Source organism: Salvelinus fontinalis, chromosome 3 (genome assembly GCF_029448725.1).
Source record: "Salvelinus fontinalis isolate EN_2023a chromosome 3, ASM2944872v1, whole genome shotgun sequence".
Classification (NCBI taxonomy): domain Eukaryota; kingdom Metazoa; phylum Chordata; class Actinopteri; order Salmoniformes; family Salmonidae; genus Salvelinus; species Salvelinus fontinalis.
In genome coordinates this window covers 47,210,922-47,234,494 of record NC_074667.1, presented here as the reverse complement: position 1 = coordinate 47,234,494, position 23,573 = coordinate 47,210,922, and the positions used below count along the sequence as shown (strand labels likewise).

Below are 23,573 nucleotides of genomic sequence, written 5' to 3'. Positions count from 1 at the left end.
TGTATTCCGCCATAAGCAAACAAGAAAACGCTCAAAAAGAGGCGGCACTCCTAGTAGCTGGGGACTTTAATGCAGGGAAACTTAAATCCGTTTTACCAAATTTCTATCAGCATGTTAAATGTGCAACCAGAGGAAAAAACTCTGCATCTTCGAGAGCATCCTGACTGCTTGCATCAATGGCTGGTATGGCAACTGCTCGGCCTCCGACCGCAAGGCACTACAGAGGGTAGTGCGAACAGCCCAGTACATCACTGGGGCCAAGCTCCCTGCCATCCAGGACCTCTAGGCAGTGTCAGAGGAAGGCCCTAAAAATTGTCAAACTCCAGCCACCCTAGTCATAGACGCACGGCAAGCGGTACCGGAGCGCCAAGTCTAGGTTCAAGAGGCTTCTCAACAGCTTCTACCCCCAAGCCATAAGACTCCTGAACACCTAATCAAATGGCTACCCATACTTTTTACATTTCCCCCCCTCCGGCCTTTTTTTTAACACTGCTGCTACTCTGTTGATATCATTTATGCATAGTCCCTTTAATAACTCTACCCGCATGTATATATTACCTCAACTAACCCGGTGCCCCTGCACATTGACTCTGTACCGGTACCCCCAACAAACTGCATTGTTGGTTAGGGGCTTGTGAGTAAGCATTTCACTGTAAGGTCTATTACACATGTTGTATTTGGTGCATGTGACTATTACAATTTGATTTGATTTGACATGGGTACTATAGTGCCTGGAGTTGGTTGAAACCTTTCCAGCGCACTGACAATAAACAATGATTCCTATTAAGATTGACTTCGAGTGTCCCTGTGTAAGAATTTCCACAACATTCCCATTGGACATGACAGGCTGTGCTCTATCTTAGTTATACAAATCTTTGGCTACGCCCAGGACCAAAGCTACTGCTGATTAGAGCTACTAGCTTTGCCCTGGACCAGAGCTAGCTAGCTAGTAGCATAGAGATCCTTTTAAATTCCTAATTCAGTGGGTATGCCCTGGACCAGAGCTAGTGACATATTATACTTCTGGCCCAGCCTGTTAGAGCGCGTGAGCTTTGACATTGGCAGACTAGGTGCCCTCAAAACACACCATCTGCAGCTGGATGCTTCTCACCCGCTTTGACATGAAGTGACTTAAACTGACAATAGTCTGCATTTTCAATATGTAGCCCACTATCCCAGGTTTCCAAGTAGGCTTACTAGCCCTATAGCTCAAATGTCAGTGTTGGTTCACAGACAGTGAGAGCAGAATACCAATTGTCACTCATTAGGAAATAAATAATGACATTTATTATGGCCAAAAACTATTAGGCTTTTTAATGCTCTTCGCATTGTTCTCACTCTGCCTCTCCTACCTCAATTATGTTATGTGTGTTGGTGTCTCAGTCCATTGCAACTTCCTAGCTCAGGCCGTCCGTCCCTTGGGAATTTATGGCGGGGAATTGATCTGTTATCATATTTGTGCATTATCTCCAGCAGCTGGTGGTTATGCATGGTGCCGTGAGCAATGATAGAAAAATATTAGCCCCAGTAAATGCCACGTCTTTATATCACGTCAGGAACACCTAACCAGAAGCTATAAATACAATGGAGCCTGTCTAGCATGTACACATGTGCACATTACTTATATTTGGTCACAAGGAAAAAAGCGAGAACACCATTATTAATTGGATTATAATGCAAGTAGATCATGAAGAATTTGATTCTGGGAGGCTACTTTCTGAATCTACAGCTTTTCTACAGTAGTTTTGAAGTAAAGGACACAACACATTGGACTGTCTGTCCTCAGTCTTGTGCTCTGATTCTTGGATGGGAATGTGTGGATTCCCATTCACAGCTTGTAGAGGAACAAGGTTTCAATCAACTGAAATGTTTACGAAACAACTTTCATCATCCCATCATTCATGTGACTGGAAGTTGGATCAACGTGACCCACTATCCAACATGACTCATGCTGCCTTGGGTTGAGTTCTGTTGGTTCAAATCAAAAAGTTATCCTGCTGTTACTTCTCCTTCCATCTGTCTAAACCTTGTCATGTACAAATGGTTAAATGCTGTTGTCTTTCTGTCGAGCTACCATTGTGTATGCTAGGGCATATGTACAGAGAGATAAAAATGGAAATGCATCTTAATGCTTTGTGTGCCAAGAGGAATCTCACAAAGCACTTACTGTCATTGTAGAATTATACAAGGGTACAGCAACTGGCAGTTCCTTTTATCTAATGTATTTACTACAAGCAGTAGAATCAACAAAATATTTACATTTTGAGTTATCACATTAGCTGCTCTGTATGAATTTAATGAATGTCTGTTTGTATTTGGACGTAAAGAACACAATGTCAAATTAACTTAACTCTAAGATCTGTCCAGAGTGTCTCCCTCATTAAAAGTGATGTTTGTTTTTGGCTTCAGTTTTCGAATGCTATTGCAATTGAAGTTCAGGTCTTTGAGTTGTTACCCCCTCTGGGCAAACCCAAATTAGACGAGTGGTACTAGACGGCTAGACTAATGTATAAAAGTGCTGGATTTTGTAGAGTGAGGCTTCCTCAGGTCAGTGTGCATGTGTGAGGCCAGGGGTTTAAGTTGAAAAACCTCCAGGAGTTCATTTAGTTTCCCCTGCAGGTTTGGCTGTAAAGCTATCATCTGGTTCTGATGTCTCTTTGGGAAGTCTTGGCCAGTGGTAATAAACAAGATATCTGGGCAGCGAACACCAGGACTTTGAAATCTCTTTACCGATAGCCTAATTGTCCCTGGATCCAGTTGTGCTCTTTGTTGCTTTTGCATTTTCATCTATACATTTGAACTTGAATTGAGTTATTAGACTGCTGGTAGTGACTGTTTGTGAGTCCAATGCAAGTCCAATGAAATAGACAAACTTCACCTTCAAATATTCCGATTTAGATTGTTACTTCCAGCTTTACCTCGTGGGCATTGAATCGAATGGGCAACCATCATTCCCGCAGAATTACAGTTTTCTAGGTTTTCTGTGATGGCAGCCCTCTAGAGATTTTGCCCCAATTGAAGTGACTTGCGGAAAAAGGTATTTATCTGTCTCTCCTAGAAGTGATCTAACATGATTCGTGTTCTACCGCTCTCACTCCCTCTCTCTCCTGAATCTTGTTTTCTCCCTGGATGTCCGCCTTCCGTCACTTTATTCAACTCTTTTAATTACCGTCACTATCAGTCGCCCTGCGCCTCATTGTCACCTCTGGGACATTCTGCCTGCGAAGGCAAAGCAGGGGGAAACTCCTAAGGGAGTCAGAGGCCTGTGCTTGGGTAATAGCAGGCCTTTGCCAGTCCGCCAGCTGTATTGCCTGCTTCCATCTCTCCCTGCCCGCCGGGCAGCTCCAGAGATGTCGTGATAAATTGATGTTCGCTTCAGCTCAACTGTGCCCCCTTAAGTAGAGGAGAGACTGAGGGTATTTGGGCTTCTGTTCAATCAACACTTCCCCAATAGAATTAATCTTTTACAAGGAAAAACAAAGTTCAAGCTTGAGCCGTCTCTTTCATTAAAAATGTACGCCGAGTTGAGAGACAGAAAGAGAAATAGGGTCCAGGCATCCAGCGAAAGGTTACACCATCTAACTAGTTTACAATTTATTTTGTGCATCAATTACATGTCTTTTACTCACAGATCTTTTTATAATCTTTGTTTCTTTCCATTCCCTCTCATCACTGTTCCCGGTAGATACGAGCTATTGTTCTTGTCTCTTATTACGTCTTTAACTACCCCCTGCCTAGTCATTAACATGTTAAACAAACAGTGATATTCCAAGGTTATCTTTGAATTCCTACACATGTCCTTTCCAACATGCTTAGTTTTTTATCCAATGCCCTTATGGTTTGATCTGTCATAGAACCTCAACACAATGCATTCATCTTGATGCAATTTGAATTATAGAAACACTTAAGGTAGCTGAAACTAAATATTTAATCTGCCCCACTGCTGAACCAAATCCAATGTTAATTGTTTATGGCATTCATTCGGCATACCACTTGAACATTGCGACATGATATGTCAAAAAATAGCTATACGTTACAGTTTTTTGTTTCAAATTGTCATAATGGCAACGTTTCAATTTACTTTGAAACATCTTTATTTAGAGGTATTGCAATTAATGTCAGACACCTTAAGATACATTGACAGTAAAGCATACTTTCATGAACCCAAGTCCTATATACCTTATTGAGAATAAGCATTATTATAACAGACCATACAGACCAACAACATCTGTGTTTCTTCTCACATACAGTATCTATATTCAGATCTGCAGTATCCCAATTCACAGCCAATGTGTTTACTTACAGGCATCTTTGAGTTACTGTTTTGAGTGACAGAGGAGTATCATTAGACCTAGGCTGTCTGCAATGAAACTCATCATCATGTAATCTTCTCCTTGTGTTCCAGCCTCCATCTGTCCTTCTATCCCTCCTTCCATCCCTCCCTTCTCTAATTACCAGACCCTGGGACCGTGAGAAGCAAGCGAGGTTGAAGGTAAGTGTATTTATTGCTTCTCTCTGACAATAAAGTTGGCCTGGATCATTGATTTTCCTCCCCTGCCTTTTTTTCAGGGGATGTAAGCATGTTGATTACAGATAAAGCCAACAGCAACATTTGTGTTGCCTCTGTTGTCTTGTTTTCTTGTTGCTGACTGTATGTAGAGAACACTGGGCTAGATAAGTTCAGCCAAGAGGATTTTTGCTCTGCTCAACGTGTCTCTGGTCATCCTCTCTGCCTCAGCTGCCTCCTACGTAGAGTTATACAGCACTTACACAGGAGGGAGAATAATGCTTTATTTTTCTTTATTGAATCACATGTTTTTAACTAAACCAGTTTCAGTTTGCTTTGAATTACTTTTATTTGCTGATGTGCATGCTGGTGACAGTGCTGCTTTGCAAAGCCCTGTATCTTAATAGCAGGCTCTAATAGAATGTGCTCTCTCCCCTCACAGGAAAAAGGGGAGAAATGTGGATGCATATCTGATGTTGGGGATGGGAAGTTATTAATGAATAGTGTCATAGGGTGGGTGCTATAGCATGTTAAATCACCATCTGAATGGTGTGTGTTGGTGGTGCTATATGCCACTCACTGTGGCCTGTGCTAACTACTGCACAGCTGGTCTTCAATCCCATGCCTGTCCAGAGGGAGCCATTTCTTAAACTAGCTCTGGTGGATCCAAGCCTAGCTGTGGCGCTGGGGTAGGCCCAGTTAACAGATGTTTGATTTGCTGCCCCTTGCAGCAGTGTATCTTAACCTCCCTCAATGTTTTATTTGCCTAGACCTGCAAATGAACACATCTGGCTGTAAGGCTGTTACCCTCAGGACTAAACTACAGATTAAAATGTACTACTTAGTCCATCAGAAACTTTAAGCAAATCGACCGTTGTCATGAATGTAGTCAGAGTTATATGCACAAGATTAGGTCTTGTAGGTTGTGTTTTGCATAGCAGAACTGATTCAAAAGGGGCAATAATAGCCTGTTTTACTAATCACTGATTGCTGTGGTACATTTGGAGGGCTCTCGAAATGTTTACTGCAAGGGCCCTAACTGGGGTAATTATCACTCATTTAGTGCATTTTGAAATCATAATTGGCATAATCATTTTCATGCAGGAATGCCTTTCTGGGAAACATTTAACTATCACTGTAATATTTAGGTTTTTTATAGCCATGAATTCCTCTTGCCCAGATTGAAAACCATCACTGCTTGATTCATATAGGCTGCAGTTTATTAATATGATTATTATTAGCATAATGTGCAGCTTGGGTTGACATAGAGATTTTGATTAAGACATGTTTGCCTATACTGTATGTGTTGGAACGTCTGTAGAAATCTCTTGCCTTTCTCACGTTTAGGTGCTCAAATAATCCTAAAGTGTCCTACCTCATACTGACATTTTCTTTACCCAGGGACCACCAATGCTGCCTGACTAATTTTGATTAGTCTATAGTACATCCCCCTTTGGAGAGCTGTGCTCTGTCTATTGACGTAAACTTGCATTGAGAAAGATGACATTGTCCAAGGCTATTATTTACCCATGCAATATATATCAGAGACTAAGGCGAAGGCTAAGGATTTGTTATTATACCTCTGTTAGCGTCAGAATGTTAACTGATTATTGGTTGTGTGTGTTTTGAATCTGTTTCACTGTGTGTGTTGACTGGAATGGACTGCTCCGACCTTTATTATTGACATGATGGGGATAATCATTTTCCCTCTACTATGTCTGGGTAATTGCTCATGCCTGGGTGATGGGCCGGACTAATGCAACACCCACATCTGGGAATCGAGGGGGACTTTTACCCACTTGAATAACCTCTTAGACGGCAGCCTCAGTGCACCACAGTTCTTTTTGATCGCTCCAACAGGTCATGTTGACACAACCTGCCATTTCTTTATTCCTGGATTGTACTTCAAGTATATGTTTAAGAGCATGTCATGTCAGTAATAGTAGTAGATGTCCCAAAATCTAAATACTATTTGTTAGGTAAGGACGAATTGTTCTAACGTAATGCTGCATGGAAAAAGGCTCATCTATAGATCTACTCAGGCCCCAAGTACAATCTGTTATGAGAGCACTAGACATTCAACACCACTGAGAAATGGCAGCATTCCATGAATGCACAATGTTGGGTGTTTTTGATGTGGCAGAAAGTGTGTTTAGAGGTACTGTAGTACAATGGCCGTCACAGGCATTTGAGAATATGATCAGATTCAAAATCACTTTCCGTTGTTATTTATCACTATAGCTTTTTGGAGTGGTGATAGATCATATATAGACATTATTCTGTGTCATGATACATTTAGGAAAGAGATAAAGAATATCCTTGGGGACAGTCAATGGCTCGTTTTACTTCACTCAGATGTTATTATTTCAAAGTTAGTTTGGAATCTTAAGATTAGAATGCTTGACAGCTTTATGGCAGGTAATTCCACACTTATTTCAAACGGATCTCTGAAGGCTTCACTTTTATCAATTTTTTTCTCTCCATTAAACCTCCCTTATAATACATTGAAAGCACATCCAAGTCATTATGTATAACGGGAGTATGTCTTAAAGTGTAGTTATTAAAATCACCACTTTTAAGTAAAAGGAGATTAAACTTGGTTCTGGTGTCAAATAGGTGGTTTATGCATTAACGGCTGCAGCACTTAAATCACGACTAAAAGCTTTCTCCAACTCCAGCAGAAATTCAGATTTTCTATAGAACTGTCCATCGCCTAGTGAAAACAACATTTTTAACACTCTTCCAGCACATGAAATTAGAGCTGGGGGATTTAGTTTAGGTAGAGGATTTTACCAAAGAGGTTTCAGTATTTGCAGATGAGTGAACGGATAATACTGCATGTACTCAGCAATTTTGTTTTAAACTAAACCATGTGTAACTAGTAGGCTTTTACACGTGGATACTTTCAGTTTTCATTTGATGTTCAGGGAGGCAGCCTTTACTTTCAGAGAACACCCATCTGTTCAAAAACAAGCCTACAAGTAGTCTCTTTCTGTCATGTACTGTAACCGAGGACACCATCAGATTTCTCTGCCTTCCCACTACGAGTGCAGTTACAGTAATGCCCCTGTTCTCTGCCCAAAATACAATTATTTGTTTTGGGAATAATTGTATTGAGAATGTCCAAACTGTGGCCTTTATCCTATTAACTCTATGTCAATAATATAACACAGTGTCAGGCCGAGTCAGGGAAGAACAGCGAGATGGAGAGGGAGGGGACGGGACATTACAGGATAATATGGCCTTGACACAGCCTTCTCACAAGTCATCTGGAGTGACTCACCAGGACTCCAGGAAGAGGAATGTCTGACATGCAACATGAAAGCCAAGTGATACTGTATAAACACAATAACCAACCTTTGTTGGCCAGATCTGGGAAATATTAATTATTTTCAGTCAGTTCCCCTAAGCACTATTACTGTGAGCAGAAGGGGTCTGTGAAAAGCACTGTACATAGACAGATTGGTTTTAGAGATAATTGTGTCTGCTGTGAAAGGATGGTGGCTGGTTTTAAGAGTGCCTCGCATTTGGAAAACACTTGTCGCGGGGGAGGAGTTTTCAGAGTGTGATGACATTAGAATGGATGGCTCTTCCTGTTCAAGGAAATTAGATGACTGTCACTAGCTTCCCTGGTGTGTTTCTACCTCAGCTTCATATGGGGCTGAATGGAGAGCTGAATGGAGTCTGACTATCATTACATAGAAAAACGCCGTTTCTGCATTGTATTTTTTAAGGCATTTGATCTGAACTTCAACATGCCATTTCATATGCCTTGCATGCATATTTTTGTGGATGTCACTTTGAAATCTTGCTTGGTTACACATTATTCACAACATACCTGTATAATTAGTAGTGAAGACATCAAAACTATTAAATAACACATATGGAATCATGTAGTATCCAAAAAAGTATTAAACAAATCAAAATATATTTGAGATTCTTTAATGTAGCCACCCTTTGCCTTGATGACAGCTTTGCACACTCCTGGCATTCTCTCAACCAGCTTCATGAGGAATGCTTTTCCAACATTCTTGAAGGAGTTCCCACTTATGCTGAGCACTTGTTGGCAGCTTTTCCTTCACTCTGCGGTCTACCTCAACCCAACCCATCTCAATTGGGTTGAGGTTGGGTGATTGTGGAGGCCAGGTCATCTGATGCAGCACCCCGTCACTCTCCTTCTTGGTCAATTAGCCCTTACACAGCCTGGAGGTGTGTTTTGGGTCATTTTCCTGTTGAAAAACAAATGATAGTCCCACAAAGCGCAAATCAGATGGGATGGCGTATCAATGCAGAATGCTGTTGTAGCCATGCTGGTTAAGTGTGCCTTGAATTCTAAATAAATCACCAACAGTGTCACCAGCAAAGCACCATCACACCACCTCCTCCATGCTTCAAGGTGTGGAACCACACATGCAGAGATCATCCGTTCACCTACTCTGCGTCTCACAAAGCCACAGCGGTTGGAACCAGAAATCTCAAATTTGGACTCATCAGACCAAAGAACAGATTTCCACCAGTCTAATGTCCATTACTTGTGTTTCTGGCCCAAGCAAGTCTCTTCTTATTATTGGTGTCCTTTAGTAGTGGTTTCTTTGCAGTAATTCGACCATGAAGGCCTGATTCATGCAGTCTCCTCTGAACAGTTGATGTTGATGTGTTACTTGAACTCTGTGAAGCATTTATTTGTCTGCAATCTGAGGTGCAGTTAACTCTAATGAATTTATCCTCTGCAGCAGAGGTAACTCTGGGTCTTCCTTTCCTGTGGTGGTCCTCATGAGAGCCAGTTTCATCATAGCGCTTGATGGTTTTTGCGACTGCACTTGAAGAAACTTTAAAAGTTCTGGAAATCTTTCCGAATTGACTCACCTGCATGTCTTAAAGTAATGATGGACTGTCGTTTCTCTTTGCTTATTTGAGCTGTTCTTGCCATAATATGTACTTGGTCTTTTATCAAATAGGGCTATCTTCTGTGTACCACCGCTACCTTGTCACAACACAACTGATTGGCTCAAACGCAATAAGAAGAATATACATTTCACAAATTAACTTTTAACAAGGCACACCTGTTAATTGAAATGCATTCCAGGTGACTACCTCCATGAAGCTGGTTGAGAGAATGCCAAGGGTGTGCAAAGCTGTCATCAAGGCAAAGGGTGGCTACTTTGAAGAATCTCAAATCTCAAATATATTTTGATTTGTTTAACACTTTTTTGGTTACTACATGATTCCATGTGTTATTTCATAGTTTTGATGTCTTCACTATTTACTCCTGAGGTGCTGACCTGTTGCACCCTCGACAACCACTGTGATTATTATTATTTGACCCTCTATGAATATTTGAACATCTTGGCCATGTTCTGTTATAATCTCTACCCGGCACAGCCAGAAGAGGACTGGCCACCCCTCATAGCCTGGTTCCTCTCTAGGTTTCTTCCTAGGTTCTGGCCTTTCTAGGGAGTTTTTCCTAGCCACCGTGCTTCTACACCTGCATTGGTTGCTGTTTGGGGTTTTAGTCTGGGTTTCTGTACAGCACTTTGAGATATCAGCTGATGTAAGAAGGGCTTTATAAATACATTTGATTTGATTCATTATTGTTCTATAATGTAGAAAATAGTAAAAATAAAGAAAAACCCTTGAATGAGTAGGTGTGTCCAAACTTTTGACTGGTACTGTGTATATATATATATAAATTGCTCAAAGAACATGGGGGGAAATTGAAACCACCCACAGGCCAAATTTGGGGAACCATGCACTAGTGTACAATGTGTTCATCTGTGTGAAACAAACGGAAATACATAAGACACTTGAGGTTTCCGTTTAGCTTTTTATGATCATACAAATGTCCTTGCTAAGTGCATCCCACATGCAATGCATGCATGGTTCATTTTTAAACAAGGCTGTGCCTCATAAATAAAGGTGGTTGCCCCCCCCCCCGTCTCCTTTTGTTGCTGGACTCTGGTGCGTTGGCTCATAAACAGAGGGAAGTATCCTCTCTTGACCACGGCTTAAGTGAAATCACTGTCTTCCCTTTCATGAGCGGCCACATTGTTTTCTACTTTGCCTTTGATGCGGGTGCTCTTTGTGGAGGATGCAAGCGCAGCCCCACCTGTAGAGCTGTCCAGATAAATGGCAAGAGCCAGGAGTGGGCGTTCGTCCTCTCGCCATCTGCGTGTTATCGGTGAGGACACCCCTCTGCTGCGGGGCATTGTCAGTACCATCTCCCTCAAGGAGCTGAGCCAGGCGGACTCCACTGAGCCTCAGGTGCTATTCACACTACTACCAAATATTTTTGTAAGTAAACCAAGATAAACCACAGCCTGTTGTTTCAAATTGGAACATATTAGTCATAGTGCGCAGAACAAGCAAGTAGGTGGGCAGAGCCAGTCACGAGCTAGGGAGATTCTATTGGCACATTCTAGCAAACATTTGCATATTTCCGTTAGGGAACGCCTACTCTGAAGTGCGCGTTGGCAATAACTCAATTCGCCTTTGCACTCCTTACAAACAATGCATTTTTTTTAAACTTTGGCAAAGGGTAAAGTCTGCAAAACTAGTTCACTCTGTTCATAACAGATTCTAGTTTTGTGAACAGAACTTTGAGATCAAATGTTTCATTGAGGAGAAAATTTGCAGAATGTCGGCCAAAATCCATCTCGTTCCATCTTCCCCACTGTCGGCCACTGAGCTACTGTGTTCTGTATTCGGAGGGAATGTAGGCCTATAAACATATGGATGGATCACTCACTGTGAGAAGTAGTCTGCACATGAATTGCAGTTAAACAAAGAGAGCATTGTGCATCATTCCATGTCAGCTCATTAGAAGATGGTATGAAACCATACAGTCTTATACACCACAATTTTGGACATGCATATGATGTGAGTTGATATTCAGTCACTTTTTCTTTCTCAGTGGCATAGATGATTTTAGATGTGTAGAATTTTGAAAACTGTAACTCAGTTAAAAAAGTGGTGTCCTTGTCACGCCCTGACTATAGAGAGCTTTTTATTCTATGTTGGTTAGGTCGGGGTGTGATTAAGGGTGGGTTATCTAGGTGAATTATATTTCTATGTTGGCCTGGTATGGTTCCCAATCAGAGGCAGCTGTTTATCGTTGTCTCTGATTTGGGATCATATTTAGGTAGCCATTTCCCCATTGTGCTCTGTGGGATCTTGTCTAGGTATAGTTGCCTGTGAGCACTACACTGAGCTTCACGTTTCGTTTGTTCGCTTTATTGTTTTTGTTATTTAGTTTCTCTTCCAAAATAAAGGATGGAAACATACCACGCTGCATCTTGGTCCACTCCTTATAATGAGCGTGACAGTCCTGGGTGTGTTTTATTGTCCCACTGTTGTTATTTGTAGGAGAAGACTATGCAAAGGATAATCAACGAGAGGCTATGCGTTCTACATATCTTTACATGGCTTAGGCCTATGACCAGGATGGACATTTTTTAAAGAAAAAATCACAGGTCAGGTGTATTCAGGATGCTTTGAACATTAAATGAACAGTCAAAATTGAACAACTTGGTTGCTTTGCGATTTTGGGGAATGAAATTTAAAGTATGCAAAAATCATTTCATTTTTTTTAAGGTGGTTTAACACTTTATTCAGACAGTAATGAAATGAGATGGAGATACCGGCAAATGCTAGAAACAGTGGGAGGTTTGGAAGCAGGGATTAATCCCTGTTCTCAGGTGGAAAGTTGTGGAAAGTGCTTTGCACAGGAAATATTAATAGTTGATGGCAGAGGGTCACCAAATCATAGATTTCAATCTCCTTGTCCATAGACTGATTTCAAGGTAAGGACACAACATTTTGTATTTATTAATTTGGGTGAAGTATCTCTTTAAAATAGGTCTGGAAGAAATTCCTGCTTGCTCTCCAGGAGGGGTGGCCACCCCTGGTCTATGTTTACCAAGTGCTGGGTGTTTGAAAATGTTCTTGTTATAACCAATTAATTTCTCAAAATCACCAAACCTTGAAGAAAAATCTAATGGATCAATATTCCGGTGGTTTATGCCTACTAGTTAATGATCCTTGACATCGTCTTCTTCTACAAAGACAAAATATATATATAGCATGTGCACAATACTAAAATGTCCAAAATTGTTTGATTCCTGGAGAATTTAATATCCAATGCTAATGTGTATGATATATTCAAAACTGTCCATGAAGGCCTGCAAAAATACATAGCCTCATATAATTAATTTTCAAAGACACAAGTAGGCATATGAGATTTCAAATATGTGATTACACTGGCACAATTGGGAAGAAGTGGAATAATAAGTGTGGGGAATAACATTCGTGTTCTTGCTGACAAGCACAGTAATTACCATATATTTTAGCCCCATTAAGAATGAGAATTGTTCCACTGATCAGACTAAATAAAGTAAATAGATAACATCTCCAGAAGACAAGATGACATACATCTGCCCCTACACCCTAACCAAATAAATGTTATATTTATTGTATGGAATCAAACTTTGTATGGAATCAAACTTACATTTTTGGGTTCACAATCTATTTGAGTAAATCATTTTCATAGCTATAAATCAGCTCACTTTACCAAACTTGATAAAACATACTGTAGGTCTTTCTGCTGACGTTTCTTTGTCACAACCTTAATGCCAATCACCAAACGAGTAGACTAATGCAAGTGTGGATTCAATTGACTTTAGTACAGTCTGTCAATAGGCTGCATTCTGCAATAGCGACGGGAGTAAAAGCAACCACATTTTGTTGACAACATTGTAAATAAAACAGCCCTACCATGCGACTCTTTTTACCGTTCTATAAACTCCACAGCGAACGTTCTCGCTCTCCATTCAGCTCCGCTCTTATCTTGAGTGGTGTTTCTTTAAAACATGCATTCAATCCCATTGATCCCTTACATAACTAGACCAATCATATGCTTCAGTGTGCCGCAGTTCACAGTGCAGGACAATGATAAATGTTTTGCTCGTGATGTTAAATTGCAAGCGCAAATGCTCCGATTCCAAAACGATTTGGAGCACAGTTGAAAAGTTGGATGAGTTTGAAAAATAAAAGCAATAATTTTCAATGCGGCGTGCCGTGAGAGCGGGAGAAGAGGGTCAAATGCGTGTGTCTCACAGCCAATGCGTGAGAGTTGGCTGCTCTGTAAACAATAGCTCTATTTACTTTTGTTATTACCCTAACATGTACCCTATGATACAAAGGCAATGTGTCCCTACCCTATGATACGAAGGCAATGTGTCCCGGCGCTCAGACTGACTCCAACAGTTGAGTTTGAGGTGAGGAAGACTGTTTCAGGTCTTGTTTTTAGTCCTATAATATAACAATAACAATAACAATTTAATGCTTATCTTTATAAAAAAATAAAAAATGAAAGAATTACCCTCCTTCTGTACGTTTTTATCTGTATAGCAGATGCAGTATCCATCTGACATAAAGAAATGCATGTCAGTGTTGCAGCATGCCACCGGGGGTTAGGCCTAATCTTCTCTTCCCATATATAGGCTATATATACAGTGTATTCAGACCCCTTTACCTTTTCCATATTTTGTTTAGTTAGTCTTATTCTAAAATGGATTAAATAAAGCGTCAATCGACACACAATACCCAATAATGACAAAGCGAAAACAGGTTTTTAGAAACGTTTGCAAACGTATTAAAAATCAAAAACAGATACCTTATTTACATAAGTATTCAGACCCTTTGCTATGAGACTCGAAATTGAGCTCAAGTGCATCCTGTTTCCATTGATCATCCTTGAGATGTTTCTACAACTTCATTGGAGTCCACTTGTGGTAAATTCAATTGATTGGACATGATGGCAGCGGGTAAAAGGCACACACCTGCCTATATAAAGTCCTACAGTTGACAGTGTATGTCAGAGCAAAAACCAAGCCATGAGGTCGAAGGAATTGTCCCTAGAGCTCTGAGACAGGATTGTGTGTAGGTACAGTTCTGAGGAAGGGTACCAAAAAAATTCTGCAGCATTCAAGACTGTTGGAAAAGCATTCCAGGTGAAGCTGGTTGAAGCAGGTGAAGAGAATGCCAAGAGTCTGCTAAGCTGCCATCAAGGCAAAGGGTGGCTACTTTGAAGAATCTAAAAAATACATCTGTTACAAAACACCAAAAAGTTGAATGACATTCGGAGATTGTCAATTGAATGACATTCTGAGATTGCCAAGCCTTCGATACTGGGTAAGCCCACAAGGTAGGGAGGGATGTATTTTCTGTTTGTCGAGATTGACATAGTCTATTTATTTTGGTGTTGAAAACACAAACCATGATATTGAAGTGCCCGAAGTCAGTATGCTTTGTTTATTGGCTGTGCGGTACATTGGCACAGAAACCTGTTGGTGGAAATTGTGTTGCATATATTTTATGTAGTTATATAAATATGGCATCAAATTGTTGAAATTAGATTCCCCCTAGCTGATCATTGTCTGCAGCCGGCTCGTCTGTGGTGGTCGGTGAACCCTCAACCTTCTGGCCCGTAGCTCTGGGTGGCATCGACTGGGCCACAAGCATGCTGAAGTGACAAAGTCTATATCCACGTTTATAAACACAGGGACACTACAGTTATTTTTGTGGTAAACATTATTTTGAGTTTATATGAGGGGGGAGGGTGTTAAATACATTTTACAGTATAAGGTGAGGTTCATGTGAAAATATTTGTAACTTTGGAGAGGAGGGTGCATATTGTTTTTATGACACCATGAGTTGGACCAGCCTCCCACCCCAGTAAATGTTGATCTGTCCCTAAGAATTAATTATAGCCATTGAATTCTACCGTGCTGATATGCCGTGTGATATAGGGAAATAATGTACGCTCTAGAATGCCCTTCAAGGCAATTATAAATGAGTATTCAACAATGCCATGGATTAAATTCTACATTGAGTGCAAGCATCAAATGTCAAGGCTGTCAGTGTTGTCCTTCCTCTTTTGCTAGTCAGGGCCTTGAGGTATGAAGATGAGAGAGGAGCGCAGTTGTAGCTGTCAGACTGGCTGCGGTTAAAATAGGACTGGCTTTATGAATATTAAACAACAGCTTTCAGCAGATAACTATACAATGTGTTCCTTCCTCAGCAATAGAGCTCCTCGTTACAGAACAGACGAGGACGTGGCTGTTGTTTCAACGCAACACATTTGAGCAGGGCGTTTTACCATTGTTGTGAATTCCACTCTACAGAAGATGTCACTTTTCCTTTAAGGAATACAAGAATTGTTATAAGTTGCTCTTAAACAATGTTTAGGCATTAACTGGATGGACTAAAGACATACAGACCCAGTTCTAGTGTTCGTTGTTGAGGATTGATGGGTTGAGACAATCCCTCACTATTCTCAAATGTACTGTAGTTATGTTTGGTTGGACTCTTGGTGCACTTGGTACTTCTGTGTTACATTACACATGTTTGAATTAAACAGTGATGAACTACAGTGGGGCAAAAAAGTATTTAGTCAGCCACCAATTGTGCAAGTTCTCCTACTTAAAAAGATGAGAGAGGCCTGTCATTTTCATCATAGGTACACTTCAACTATGACAGACAAAATGAGAAAAAAAATCCAGAAAATCACATTGTAGGATTTTTAATGAATTTATTTGCAAATTATGGTGGAAAATAAGTATTTGGTCAATAACAAAAGTTTATCTCAATACTTTGTTATATACCCTTTGTTGGCAATGACAGAGGTCAAACGTTTTCTGTAAGTCTTCACAAGGTTTTCACACATTGTTGCTGGTATTTTGGCCCATTCCTCCATGCAGATCTCCTCTAGAGCAGTGATGTTTTGGGGCTGTTGCTGGGCAACACGGACTTTCAACTCCCTCCAAAGATTTTCTATGGGGTTGAGATCTGGAGACTGGCTAGGCCACTCCAGGACCTTGTAATGCTTCTTACGAAGCCACTCCTTCGTTGCCCGGGCGGTGTGTTTGGGATCATTGTCATGCTGAAAGACCCGGTCACGTTTCATCTTCAATGCCCTTGCTGATGGAAGGAGGTTTTCACTCAAAATCTCACGATACATGGCCCCATTCATTCTGTCCTTTCCACGGATCAGTCGTCCTGGTCCCTTTGCAGAAAAACAGCCCCAAAGCATGATGTTTCCACCCCCATGCTTCACAGTAGGTATGGTGTTGTTTGGATGCAACTCAGCATTCTTTGTCTTCCAAACACGACGAGTTGAGTTTTTACCAAAAAGTTATATTTTGGTTTCATCTGACCATATGATATTCTCCCAATCTTCTTCTGGATCATCCAAATGCTCTCTAGCAAACTTCAGACGGGCCTGGACATGTACTGGCTTAAGCAGGGGGACACGTCTGGCACTGCAGGATTTGAGTCCCTGGCGGCGTAGTGTGTTACTGATGGTAGGCTTTGTTACTTTGGTCCCAGCTCTCTGCAGGTCCTTCACTAGGTCCCCCCGTGTGGTTCTGGGATTTTTGCTCACCGTTCTTGTGATCATTTTGACCTCACAGGGTGAGATCTTGCGTGGAGCCCCAGATCGAGGGAGATTATCAGTGGTCTTGTATGTCTTCCATTTCCTAATAATTGCTCCCACAGTTGATTTCTTCAAACCAAGCTGCTTACCTATTGCAGATTCAGTCTTCCCAGTCTGGTGCAGGTCTACAATTTTGTTTCTGGTGTCCTTTGACAGCTCTTTGGTCTTGGCCATAGTGGAGTTTGGAGTGTGACTGTTTGAGGTTGTGGACAGGTGTCTTTTGTACTGATAACAAGTTCAAACAGGTGCCATTAATACAGGTAACGAGGACAGAGGAGCCTCTTAAAGAAGAGGTTACAGGTCTGTGAGAGCCAGAAATCTTGCTTGTTTGTAGGTGACCAAATACTTATTTTCCACCATAATTTGCAAATAAATTCATAAAATATCCTACAACGTGATTTTCTGGATTTTTTTCCCTCAGTTTCTCTGTCATAGTTGAAGTGTACCTATGATGAAAATTACAGGCCTCACTCATCTTTTTTAAGTGGGAGAACTTGCACAATTGGTGGCTGACTAAATACTTTTTTGCCCCACTATGTGAAATAAACTATGTTTAATGGTCAAATATGGATCCTTTCAGTCAAATATCCAAACTGCTCCTCCAATTAGGGTGAATGGGTCATTTATATAAAGTGTAAAGAGAGTGGTCTGCTCCACAGATGCAGCTCAGGTCAAATCAATATGCTTTGTCTGATGTAATGTGTGCCTTTAGTAACATGACGCAGCCAATGAATTGATTACCACTCAATGTGTATCAGCCTATGGACTGCAGTCAGACAGAATCTTGTTATATTCGGAATGCGCTTTTCCCTACAATTTACACTACAGTAATGTCTGGACAACAATGTCAGCAATGTTATTTGTATTAGAATAAAAGCAACATTCCAGACTTAGTAAGTTGAGAGAGAAAGAGCAGCGGGGATAGTTTAGCACCACCTTGTCCTCTTCTCAACGGGAAAGGACACAGAGGGCAGGCGGGAATGTTCCCCAGGGTCTCCTCCCACAGAGTAGTGGGTATCACAGGCACACAGTCAAGGCGCTAGGCCTCTCACTTGTAATAGGTTGCATCTATATAATGGATTTCATTTATATAGCTCTTTTCACATGGTCTCAAAGCGCTTTATAGTATATTGTAAGGGGAAAAGTGGCCTCACCAACAATGTGTAACACCCACCCTTAGACCCACGGTGGTTTTCCTCAGATGGAGACTGACATGATTCTCTGTGAGAATTCTGAGAATAGAAACTCAGAGGGAAAGAGATAATCACAGAAATGAACATTCAAACATTAAGCTTCCCTTTTGCCTTGGATTGATTTCAGTGCACTGTTTACATTAGACTAAGCATTTCAAATAGGATTCTAAAACACTTAGTTGTCTAGTCCTAAAGGGGGAAAGGTGTGATTGACCAGTTGACTTGATCTCCACAACAAACCTGTGGAGATCAAGTTCAACATTTATTGCAGACAGGTCGCTAATAAGGTGTAGTTGTGGCTCAGTTGAGGCCCAGTTCCCTACAGCATCACTGTATCATCACACTACACTGTTTATTTCACGGTCTGTACAGGCCAGGCTGCACACATTTCATACCAGCTCTTCACACACACAAAGGAAATGGATCTCAAAATTACATTTACATTACATTTAAGTCATTTAGCAGACGCTCTTATCCAGAGCGACTTACAAATTGTTGCATTCACCTTATGACATCCAGTGGAACAGCCACTTTACAATAGTGCATCTAAATCTTTTAAGGGGGGGGGGGGGCAGAAGGATTGCTTTATCCTATCCTAGGTATTCCTTGAAGAGGTGGGGTTTCAGGTGTCTCCGGAAGGTGGTGATTGACTCCGCTGTCCTGGCGTCGTGAGGGAGTTTGTTCCACCATTGGGGTGCCAGAGCAGCGAACAGTTTTGACTGGGCTGAGCGGGAACTGTACTTCCTCAGTGGTAGGGAGGCGAGCAGGCCAGAGGTGGATGAACGCAGTGCCCTTGTTTGGGTGTAGGGCCTGATCAGAGCCTGAAGGTACTGAGGTGCCGATCCCCTCACAGCTCCGTAGGCGAGCACCATGGTCTTGTAGCGGATGCGAGCTTCAACTGGAAGCCAGTGGAGAGAGCGGAGGAGCGGGGTGACGTGAGAGAACTTGGGAAGGTTGAACACCAGACGGGCTGCGGCGTTCTGGATGAGTTGTAGGGGTTTAATGGCACAGGCAGGGAGCCCAGCCAACAGCGAGTTGCAGTAATCCAGACGGGAGATGACAAGTGCCTGGATTAGGACCTGCGCCGCTTCCTGTGTGAGGCAGGGTTGTACTCTGCGGATGTTGTAGAGCATGAACCTACAGGAACGGGCCACCGCCTTGATGTTAGTTGAGAACGACAGGGTGTTGTCCAGGATCACGCCAAGGTTCTTAGCGCTCTGGGAGGAGGACACAATGGAGTTGTCAACCGTGATGGCGAGATCATGGAACGGGCAGTCCTTCCCCGGGAGGAAGAGCAGCTCCGTCTTGCCGAGGTTCAGCTTGAGGTGGTGATCCGTCATCCACACTGATATGTCTGCCAGACATGCAGAGATGCGATTCGCCACCTGGTCATCAGAAGGGGGAAAGGAGAAGATTAATTGTGTGTCGTCTGCATAGCAATGATAGGAGAGACCATGTGAGGTTATGACAGAGCCAAGTGACTTGGTGTATAGCGAGAATAGGAGAGGGCCTAGAACAGAGCCCTGGGGGACACCAGTGGTGAGAGCGTGTGGTGAGGAGACAGATTCTCGCCACGCCACCTGGTAGGAGCGACCTGTCAGGTAGGACGCAATCCAAGCGTGGGCCGCGCCGGAGATGCCCAACTCGGAGAGGGTGGAGAAGAGGATCTGATGGTTCACAGTATCGAAGGCAGCCGATAGGTCTAGAAGGATGAGAGCAGAGGAGAGAGAGTTAGCTTTAGCAGTGCGGAGCGCCTCCGTGATACAGAGAAGAGCAGTCTCAGTTGAATGACTAGTCTTGAAACCTGACTGATTTGGATCAAGAAGGTCATTCTGAAAGAGATAGCAGGAGAGCTGGCCAAGGACGGCACGTTCAAGAGTTTTGGAGAGAAAAGAAAGAAGGGATACTGGTCTGTAGTTGTTGACATCGGAGGGATCGAGTGTAGGTTTTTTCAGAAGGGGTGCAACTCTCGCTCTCTTGAAGACGGAAGGGACGTAGCCAGCGGTCAAGGATGAGTTGATGAGCGAGGTGAGGTAAGAGGGAGAGGGAAAAGGATACAAGGTAGTGGTCGGAGACTTGGAGGGGAGTTGCAATGAGGTTAGTGGAAGAACAGCATCTAGTAAAGATGAGGTCAAGCGTATTGCCTGCCTTGTGAGTAGGGGGGGAAGGTGAGAGGGTGAGGTCAAAAGAGGAGAGGAGTGGAAAGAAGGAGGCAGAGAGGAATGAGTCAAAGGTAGACGTGGGGAGGTTAAAGTCACCCAGAACTGTGAGAGGTGAGCCGTCCTCAGGAAAGGAGCTTATCAAGGCATCAAGCTCATTGATGAACTCTCCGAGGGAACCTGGAGGGCGATAAATGATAAGGATGTTAAGCTTGAAAGGGCTGGTAACTGTGACAGCATGGAATTCAAAGGAGGCGATAGACAGATGGGTAAGGGGAGAAAGAGAGAATGACCACTTGGGAGAGATGAGGATCCCGGTGCCACCACCCCGCTGACCAGAAGCTCTCGGGGTGTGCGAGAACACGTGGGCAGACGAAGAGAGAGCAGTAGGAGTAGCAGTGTTATCTGTGGTGAGCCATGTTTCCGTCAGTGCCAAGAAGTCGAGGGACTGGAGGGACGCATAGGCTGAGATGAGCTCTGCCTTGTTGGCCGCAGATCGGCAGTCCCAGAGGCTACCGGAGACCTGGAACTCCACGCGGGTCGTGCGGGCTGGGACCACCAGGTTAGGGTGGCCGCGGCCACGCGGTGTGAAGCGTTTGTATGGTCTGTGCAGAGAGGAGAGAACAGGGATAGACAGACACATAGTTGACAGGCTACAGAAGAGGCTACGCTAATGCAAAGGAGATTAGAATGACAAGTGGACTACACGTCTCGAATGTTCAGAAAGTTAAGCTTACGTTGCAAAAAAAATAAAATAAAAGATCTTATTGACTAAAATGATATAGTACTGCTGGCTGGTGAAGTAGGCTGGCTAGCAGTGGCTGCGTTGTTGAAAGTGAAGCTGGCTAGGTAACCTCGACAATTTCTCAAAATTTCTCTAAACTACACAATTATCTTGGATACAAGGACAGCAAAGACAACTAGCTAACACTACGCTAATCAAGTTGTTCCGTTGTAATGTAAGTTTCTACAGTGCTGCTATTCGGTAGAAGTTGGCTAGCTAGCAGTGTTAGCTAGCAGTGTTGGCTAGGTAGGAGGACGGCAGCGCGGCAGGCGAAAATAGCTGGCTAGCTAACCGATAATTACTCAAAGCTACACAATTATCTTAGATACAAAGATAGCAAAGACAACTATGTAGCTAGCTAACACTACACTAATCAAGTCGTTCCGTTGTAATGTAATCGTTTCTACATTCTATAAAATGCATGACCTTTTATGGTTACGTTTTGCTTTCTCTATTTGTAAGACAATGGTTTCATTCTTCATAGAGAAAAAAGTACTGTGATCAAATTACTATTGTGTATAACGTAAACAACCGTATGTTATGGCAGAGGGTGAAGGTTTCCATGCCCCCTATCAAGCACCCTCAGGCCTTTTAGCAGCATACAGACAGGTCTTATTGAACTGATGTTGTTTATGTCTTTAGTTGCCCTACAGTTCTAACCACCACTGAACTGTCATCCTTCTGATTTTGTGACAGTGAATACTTTGTTCACATTTTCATGCTTTTCATTCTCGATAAATTCATTCTGTGATATTGTCTACAAACAATAATAATTGTTGAGCCATAGAATAGAAGCTCTCTATGAAATCATTGATTCTTTCAGTGTTTGTCAAACCAGGGTCCTGGGCATCAATGTTATCCATGAAAGGTTCTGTGTTGTCTGAGGCTGTTGTGGTGTAAATGTCATTTTGTTCTAGTACTGCATCAAGGTTTTGTCAGCCTTTGTGATAGCAGACCCTTGTACAGGAGGTGACAGTGTAAAGGGAGGTGAATGTGCCTGAGGGTGTATCCTGGTTAAATAGGTGCCAGTGGGCCATCCACAGGGAGGGCTGATGTACTATAAGCTGTCAGTGACATTTTAAAAGCCCCTATACACACACGCACGCACGCACGCACGCACGCACGCACGCACGCACGCACGCACGCACGCACACACACACACACACACACACACACACACACACACACACACACACACACACACACAGCATCTCATTACAAAGCTGGGTCTGTGTGTTGGACTTGGAGGTTTCTGGGTGAAAGCCTTTTGTCTGAGTCTGTCCTCGACAGCTGGGCTGTCTGCCTCTGCAAAGTCAGGGAGGGAGCTATACTGAACAAAAATATAAACGCAACATGCAACAATTTCAAAGATTTTACTGAGTTACAGCTCATATAAGGAAATCAGTCAATTAAAATAAATTCATTCGGCCCTAATCAATGGATTTCACATGACTGGGAATACAGATATGCATCTCTTGGTAACAGATACCTTGAAATAAAGGTAGGGGCGTGGATCAGAAAACCAGTCAGTATCTGGTGTGACCACCATTTGCTTCATGCAGCCAGACACATCTCCTTTGCATAGAGTTGATCAGGCTGTTGATTGTGGCCTGTGGAATGTTGTCCGACTCCTCTTCAATGGCTGTGCGAAGTTGCTGGATATTGGAGGGAACTGGAACACATAGTCGTGCACGTCGATCCAGAGCATCCCAAACATGGTCAATGGGTGACATGTCTGGTGAGTATACAGGCCATTGAAGAACTGGGACATTTTCAGGTATACAGATCCTTGCGACATGGGGCTGTGCATTATCATGCTGAACCTTGAGGTGATGGTGGCGGATGAATGGCACACCAATCGGCATCAAGATCTCGTTAAGTTATCTCTGTGCATTTAAATTGCCATTGATAAAATGCAATTGTGTTCGTTGTCCGTAGCTTATGCTTGCCCCCACCATAACCTCATGGGGCACTCTGTTCACAACGTTGACATCGGCAAAACGCTCGCCCACACGATGCAATACACGTGGTCTGCGGTTGTGATGCCGGTTGGACGTACTGCCAAATTCTCTATAACGACGTAGGAGGTGGCTTATGGTAGAGAAATGAACATTCAATTCTCTGGCAAGCGCTCTGGTGGACATTCCTTCAGTCAGCATGCCAATTGCACTCTCCCTCAACTTGAGACATCTGTGGCATTGTGTTGTGTGACAAAACTGCACATTTTAGAGTGGCCTTTTATTGTCCCCAGCACAAGGTGCACCTGTGTTGTGATCGTGTTTAATCAGCTTATTAATATGCCACACCTGTCAGGTGGATGGATTATCTTGGCAAAGGAGAAATGATCACTAACAGGGATGTAAACAAATTTGTGCCCAAAATCTGAGAGAAATAAGCGTTTTGTATATGGAACATTTCTGTGATATTTTATTTCAACTCA

At 42.5% G+C, this 23,573-nt stretch overlaps 1 protein-coding gene across 3 annotated transcripts in view; it reads left to right on the top strand.

The window, feature by feature from the left end:
• Positions 1-23,573, top strand: part of fhit (fragile histidine triad diadenosine triphosphatase) — a 359,526-nt gene that overhangs the window by 15,483 nt on the left and 320,470 nt on the right. For all 3 annotated transcript variants that reach the window (XM_055917160.1, XM_055917158.1, XM_055917157.1), the window contains one exon: positions 4,406-4,492. The gene's annotated coding sequence lies outside the window, so the exon portion shown is untranslated. The remainder of the gene's footprint in view (positions 1-4,405; positions 4,493-23,573) is intronic.